Source organism: Chrysochloris asiatica, unplaced genomic scaffold (assembly GCF_000296735.1).
Source record: "Chrysochloris asiatica unplaced genomic scaffold, ChrAsi1.0 scaffold00070, whole genome shotgun sequence".
Taxonomy (NCBI): domain Eukaryota; kingdom Metazoa; phylum Chordata; class Mammalia; order Afrosoricida; family Chrysochloridae; genus Chrysochloris; species Chrysochloris asiatica.
In genome coordinates, this window is record NW_006408588.1 from 15,900,759 (window position 1) to 15,908,772 (window position 8,014).

Genomic DNA, 8,014 nt, shown 5'->3' on the forward strand with positions numbered 1-8,014 from the left:
CCAATTGGGAGGCTGACTAGAAAGAAGCTTCGTGAAGTACAGATGCTCCCCGTCCATCATGTTGGCCTTGTCTTTCTTTCCTGTCTTTTCAATGACCTTTTGCTTGCTTCCTGTATGATGATGTTCTTATGTCATCCCACAACTCTTCTGATCTTCGGTCATTAGTGTCTAACACATCAGATCTGTTCTTGAGGTGGTCTCTAAATTCAGGTGGGATATATTTAAGGTCATATTTTGGCTATCATGGACTTGTTTTAATTTTCTTCAGCCTCAATCTAAACATATGAGCAAGCAGTCTGCCCCGGCCTTGTTTTGGCTGATGATGTTTGAGCTTTTCCACTGTATTTCCCCACAGATGTAGTCAATTTCATTCCTGTGTATTCCATTTGGTGAGGTCCATGTGTATAGTCATCTTTGGTGGTGTTGAAAAAATGAATAATTGATTGGCTTTGCAAAATTTTGCCATGCAATCTCCAACATAATTTCTATCACCAAGGCCATATTTTTCAACTACCTCAAACTTTCCTTTGTTTTCAGCTTTTGCAGTCTAATCATCAGTAATTATCAATGCATCTTGATTACTTGTTTGATCAATTTCAGACTGAGGAAGTTGGTAAGTTCACTGGCTTCAGTGGTTGGTGCATGAATTTGAATAATAATGGTATTAACTGGTCTTCCTTGTAGGTGTATGGATATTATTCTATCACAGACAGCACTGTATTTTAAGATAGACCTTGAAATGTTCTTTTACATGATGAATATGACACCATTCCTCTTCAATTTGTCATTCCCAGCATAGTAAACTATATGATTGTTGGATTCAAAATGTCCAATACTAGCTTATTTCAGCTTAGGACTTCTGGTGTCACACTGTAGGATCAACACTGGACTGTGAACCACAAAGTCACAGTTCAAACCCAATAGCTGCACCTCGGATATCCTATATAGGGTCGCTATGAATCAGAATAGACTAGATGGCACTTAATAACAAAACAATGCCTAGGATACCTACCTTTGTGTATTACATTTCATTTTTGACAACTTCCAGGTTCATACATTCCATGTTCTGATTACTAATGAATGTTTACAGCTGTTTCTTCCCCTTTTGAGCTATACCACATCAGCAAATGAAGGTCCCAAAAACTTTTGCTCCATTCTCATCATTAAGGCCAGCTCTACTTTGAAGGCGCAGCTCTTCCCCAGTCGTATTTTGAGCGTCTTCCAACCTGAGGGGCTCATCTTCTGGTACTATATCTGACAGTGTTTCACTGCTATTCCTAAGATTTTTCAGTGGCTAAACCTTGAGAAATGGTCTGCCTCTCCTTCTTCCCAGTCTGTCTTAGAGTAGAAGCCCCGCTGAAGCCTGTCCACCATGGGTGACCCTGCTAGTATTTAAAATACTGGTGTCATAGCTTCCAGCATCACAGCAACACACAAGCCACCACAGTACGACAAACTGACCGACAAGTGGTGGGCTGGAATCTATACCACAGGTATTTTAAATATCAGCAAGTTTCAGTGGAGCTTCCAGACTAAGATAGACTAGGAAGAAAAGCCTGATCTACTTCTGAAAATTAGCTGCTGAAAACCTTATGTTGTTGTTGTTGTTAAGTGCCGTCTAGTCGGTTCCGACCCATAGCGACCCTGTACAGGGTTTCCGAGGGTGTAAATCTTTACGGGAGTAGAAAGCCTCATCTTTCTCCCGCGGAGCGGCTGGTAGTTTCGAACCGCTGACCTTAAGGTTCGCAGCCCAATTCGTAACCACTACGCTACCAGAAACCTTATAGATCACAACAAAACATTGTCCAACTCGCTTGCTTTATGCATGTCATTGTTGTTGTTGCTAAGTGCCATCAAGTCGGTTCTGACCCATAGCAACCATGTACAGGGTTTCCGAGGAGTGACTGGTGAGCTTGAACCACTGACCTTGCAGTTCAAACAGCTTTGCAATCTGGTGCATTACCCCACAGTGTCACACCAGGATTCCTTATGCATGTCATTGTTGTTGTTGTTAAGAGCTGTCAAGTTGATTCCGACCCATAGCGACCCTTATAGGGTTTCCGAGGAGCAGCTGGTGAGCTTGAACCACTGACCTTGCAATTCAAATGGCTTTGCAGTCTGACACATTAACCCACAGCGCCACACTTGTTGCTGTTGTTGTTATGTGCCGTGGAGTCAGTTCCAACTCATAGCGACCCTGCACAGGGTTTCTGAGGCTGTAAATCTTTACAGGAGCAGAAAGCCTCATCTTTCTCCCGTGGAACAGCTGGTAGTTTCAAACTGCTGACCCTGAGGTTAGCAGCCCAATTCATAACCACTACGCTACCACACTAGCAGGGATCAATCCTAAAGGAGAACATCATGTTTGGTGAAGTAGAGAACCAACGAGGGCAAAGGAGCCCCTGGTGGAGACAGGTCAGCACAGCAGCCTCAACACGGGCACTTGAACACACAGTGATCATGAAGGTGGCACAGGACCAGAACACTGTGTTCTGTTGTATATGGGATCACTGTGAGTCAGAGTTGACTCCACAGCAGCTAGCTGTCTATCTACAACGTAGACAGAAGGAAGGAATGGAAGAGGAAGGGAGGGAGAAAGGAGAAAGGGAGGGAGGGGGGAGGGAGTGAAGGAGGGGCAGCTCATTGATGAGAAACATCACAAACCAAGGCTTCCAATTAATCCAGTTCTGTGCATCTGAGATCCATTCATGAGATATTTACTTTCTAAATTCACATGTCACTAATTCCCATTGACCTTTCCCCTAGGGATCTGAACTGCCTGTTTTCATAAATGGTGGAGAGTTTTGTCTATTTGTTTTTGTTTATATCATTCCTGTATGACTAACCGTGTACCTGTTTATCTTTCAGCTTTCAATCATAGACATATTTCTCTGCATAGACACATGCCAGGTCAGCTGGAATCACCAAGCCAGAAGTTGTCAGCAATTTCCCTCCCTTCTCTAGTATCCTTTCCCTTTTAGATGACAGACTGGTTCAAAGTTATTAACAAGGCAGTCTGGCTGGTTAGATGTGTGGGTGGGGTTCAGAGATACAGTGAGTTCATGAACTACTCAGGAGAAGTAGCTGATTCAGAACAGCAGCCCATCCACCATACTTCATCACCAGGTGGGCAACACAGCCCCTTGCCTGCAGCGGATGAATTTTTAAGAACTTTTTTTCTTTTGTGAACTGTGGTAACAAATACTGAATTGTGCAACCAAACATTTGACATTGCAACACTCTTCCCAAGTACAGTTTCAGTGACTTGAATTACATTCATTATGTTGTCCCTGCTGTGGCACTGTGGGTTAACGCGCTAGACTGCAGAGTCATTTGAACCCACAAGGTCGGCGGTTCAAGCTCACCAGCCACTCCTTGGAAACCCTATACAGGGTCGCTATGGGTCAGAACCAACTCAACAGCTTCTAACAACAGCACCAACAATTGTTCAAATGTCACCCTTCCTTTAAAAAGTTCAATGTCACATAAGCATTGAGTTCTCATCTCTCCCTACCCCCTCTGACCCATCCAGGTAACCACTAGCAAAGTGTGTTGTTGTTAGATGCCACCAAGTTGATTCGGATTCACAGTGATCTTATGCACAACAGAATGAAACACTGCCTGGTCCTGCGCCAACCTCACAATTGTTAAACTTGCTGCTGCCACTGTGCCAATCCATCTCATTGGGAGTCTTCCTCTTTTTTGCTATCTCTCCACTTTACCAAAGGAGTTCTGGTAGCATAGTGGTTAAGAATCAGGCTGCTACCCTCAAGGTCAGCAGTTTGAAACTACAAGCTGTTCCGCAGGAGAAACATGAGGCTTTCTGCTCCTGTAAAGATTTATAGCCTCGGAAACCCTATGCAGGGTCACTATGAGTCAGAATCAACTCCACGGCACACCACCACCACTTGACCAAACATGATGTCCTTCTCTAGAAACTGGTACGCCCTGATAATATATCTGAAATATGAGAGACATACCCTGGCCATCTTGGCACCTAAGGAGCATTCCAGCTATACTTCTTCCAACACAGCACTTAGTCTCTAAATATTTTGGCTCCTGGTGTGGTACCGTAGGATCAGCACTGGCCTGTGAAGCATATGGTCTGCAATTCAAACCCACCAGCCGCTCCTCAGAAACACTATACAGGGTCACTACAAGTCAGAACTGACTTGATGGCACTTAAGCACAACAACATGTTTGCTGATTTGGGATATTTTGTATGAGGGGATCATATAATATTGGTCCTTCTGTGATGATTTATTTCATTCAGCATAATTTTTCAAGGTAGTATGTATCAAGGCTCCTTGTCGCTTTATTTCTGTGGTATTTAGATTGTTTGGCCTCCTCAGAAATAATTTCCTCACACTCTCTTTTTCCTCCTCTCTTTAGGGAACCCTTAAGGACCCCTGGTGGCAAAATGACCCATCAGAACACTGGCATCTGTGATCCCCTGCTTCCTTCAGTGCCCACTGGAGCTCAGGCAAAGATCAGTAATTAAACGTCTTGTCATTAGAAAGATTAGTCAAAACCGGGCTGACCCCAGACAACTGATGGAAATCTCCTTCCACACAAATTATGGCATGGAAAATAATGATGAGTAATTAGTGCCTTTCAATTGGGGCTTTTTATCCACGATTTTCCAGGCAACATCCATCATAATGAGAAGAGAGGTTCTGCCAGTCCAGGAGGGGACAGACTGGGAGAGGAGTGGCTGCCTAGAACAGCTGGGTGCATCCAGTCTTTCTTCAAAGTCCTGAGCGCAGCCCACAGGGCAGTACCACTGCTGGCAGATGCTTTGTGCAAATCAGAAAAAGGTGCCTCCTACAACGTCATCAATTGTCTTTAAAATAATGTTCTGTATACTAGTTTGGTGAGTCTACCACTTGTCTGTCAGGTTGTCATACTATGGTGATTTGCGTTTTGCTGTGATTCTGGAAGCTGAGCTTCCAGACTAAAGTAGACTAGGAAGAAGGAAAGGAGGACTACTTCCCAATGTTTAGTCACTGAAACCCTCATGAAGAGCAGTGGGACACTGTAGATAGCATCATTTTGCAAGACCATTGACTTCCTCATTGCAAATATCTTTTTTAAAACCATTATGAGTGGCAGCAGAATACTGTCAGCTATAGCACTGAAAGATGAGTCCCTCAGGCTGGAAGGCACTCAAAATATGATTGGGACCAGCTGCCTCCTCAAAGTAGAGGAGAACTGAGATAGAAAACAGAAAAACTATAGAAAGAATCAACAGGACAAGAAGTTCGTTCTTTTAAAGGATTAACAAAATTGACAGACCATAGGCAAACCTAACAAAAGAGGGAGAAGACACAAATAATATGCTTTAGAAACCACACGGGCGATGTCACAACTGAACCAAAGGAAATCAAAAGGATAACAGAATACTATGAAGAGTTATACTCCAACAGATTTGAAAACTTAGAAGAGATGGATACATTTTTAGAAAAACACAACCTACCCAAACTTACACAGAGTGAAGTAGAAAACCTGAACTGACCCATAACAAAACAATAAATTGATCAGGTCATCAAAAAATTCCCAACCAAAAGAAGTCCAGACCCAGATGGCTCCACTGATGAGTACTACCAAACATTCAGGGAAGAGCTGTCACCAATTCTACTCAAATTATTCTCAGAAGATAGAGGAGGATGGAAAATTCCTAATACATTTTATGAAGCAAGCATAACCCTCATACCAAAACCAGGGAAGGACACCACTAAGTAAGAAAACTATAGACCAATATCCCTCATGAACATAGATGCAAACATGTTCAACAAAATCCTAGCCAACAGAATCTAGCAGCACATCAAAAAGATAACACATCATGATCAAGTGGGATTCATATCAGGAATGTAAGGATGGTTCAACATTAGAAAATAATCAACGTAATTCACCATATAAATAAGAAAAAGGAAAAGAACCACATGATCATATCGATTGATGCAGAAATGTCATTTAACAAAATCCAACATCCATTCCTGATAAAAACACTCAACAAAGTAGGAATTGAAGGGAAATTCCTCAACATAATTAAGAGCATATATACAAAACCAACAGCCTACATTATTCTCAATGGAGAGAAAATGATAGCCTTCTCTCTGCGAACAGGAACCAGACAAGGATGCCTTTTGTCATCACTCCTTATCAATATTGTGCTGGAAGTCTTAGCAAGAGCTATACGGCAAGACAGAGAATTTAAAGGCATCCAAATTGGCAAAGAGGAAGTAAAAATCTCTATTTGCAGACATTATGATCCTATACGTAGAAAACCCCAAAGACTCTGGAAAAAAGCTACTAGACTTCATTGGAAGATTCAGCAAAGTGGCAGGGTATAAGATAAACATACAAAAATCAGCTGGATTCCTCTATACCAAAAATGACAGCATTGAAAAGGACCTTAGGAAAGCAATACCATTTACAATAGCTGCCCGAAGGATAAAATATCTAGGAATAAATGTAACCAGAGAAACAAAGGACTTATACAAAGAAAACTACAAAACACTACTACAAGAAACCAAAAGAGACCTACAAAAATGGAAGAACATACCATGTTCCTGGATAGGAATGCTTAACATTGTGAAAATGTCAATACTGCCCAAAGCAATTTACACATATAATGCAATCCTAATCCAGATTCCAATGACATTCTTCAGGGAGATGGAAAAAACAATTACAAACTTTATATGAAAAGGAAAGAGGCCAATGAGATGATATACGATAGAATGAATGTAAAACTAATGTTCTCCCATGTAAACTGTCACATAATTCACAATAAATCATTTAAGAAAAAAAAGAAGAAAGAAAAGAGACCCAGGATAAGCAAAGAACTGCTTAAGAAGAAGAATACGGTTGGAAACCTCTCACTCCCTGACTTCAAAATTTATAACACGGCTACAGTGGTCAAAACTGCTTGGTACTGTTACAATGAAAGATGTATTGATCAATGGAACAGAATTGAGAATCCAGAAGTTAACCTATCCACATACAGCCAACTGATTTTTGACAAAGTACCTAAATATATCGCATGGGGAGGCGATATTCTCTTCAACAGATGGTGCTGGCAGAACTGGAAAGCGATAGCAAAAGATGGAAGTTAGACCTTCACCTCAGTCCTTATACAAAACCTAATTCAGCATGGATTAAAGACCTAAATGTGAATCCCAAAATTATGAACGTCATCATTGAAAAAATTGGGACAAATGTGAGGGCTCTAATACACGGAATACACAGACTACCAAACATTTTGAAAACTGCACAAACAAAAGTAGACAAAATATGTTATTTGTTGTTGTTAAGTGCCATTGATATTATGGTTGGGACATGCTAAAAATTAAAGACTTTTGTGCATCAAAAACTTCACCAGAAGAGTAAAACAGGAACCTACAAAATGGGATAAAATCTTTTGCAATGACACATCAGACAAGGGACTCATTTCTAAAATATATAGGAAACCACAACACCTCTACAAGAAAAAGACAAATAACCCAATAAAAAAATGGGCACAGGACATGAACAGACACTCCACCAAAGAGGAGATCCAGGCAACCAAAAAACATATGAAGAAATGTTCTCGATTACTAGCCATCAGAGAGATGCAAATCAAAACAACAATGAGACATTATCTCACACCAGCAATAACAGCAAAGATCAAAAAAGAGGAGGACCATTAATGATGGTGGGATGTGGAGAGATGGGACACTCCTGCATTGTTGGTGGGACTGCAAAATGGTCCAGCCTCTCTGGAAAGCAATATGGCACTTCCTCAGAAGTTTGAAAATAGAAATACCTTATGATCCAGCAATTCTTCTACTTGGTATTTACTCACAAGGAATACGAGCTATAACATGAGTAGATATATGAACTCCAATGTTCATAGCAGCACTATGTACAATAGCAAAAAGATGGTGACAGCCAAAGTGCCCATCAACTGAAGAATGGATAAACAAACTGTGGTACATACACACAATGGAATATTATGCTACCTTGAAGAATAACA

General features: G+C 41.2%; 1 protein-coding gene across 2 annotated transcripts in view; it reads right to left on the reverse strand.

The window, feature by feature from the left end:
- The window catches only part of ESRRB (estrogen-related receptor beta), a 180,286-nt gene that overhangs the window by 97,952 nt on the left and 74,320 nt on the right, over positions 1-8,014 (reverse strand). Inside the window, exon 2 of one of the 2 annotated variants that reach the window (XM_006864779.1) lies at positions 2,534-2,546. The exons of the other annotated variant lie outside the window; for it this stretch is intronic. The gene's annotated coding sequence lies outside the window, so the exon portion shown is untranslated. The remainder of the gene's footprint in view (positions 1-2,533; positions 2,547-8,014) is intronic. 2 annotated transcript variants of the gene reach the window in all.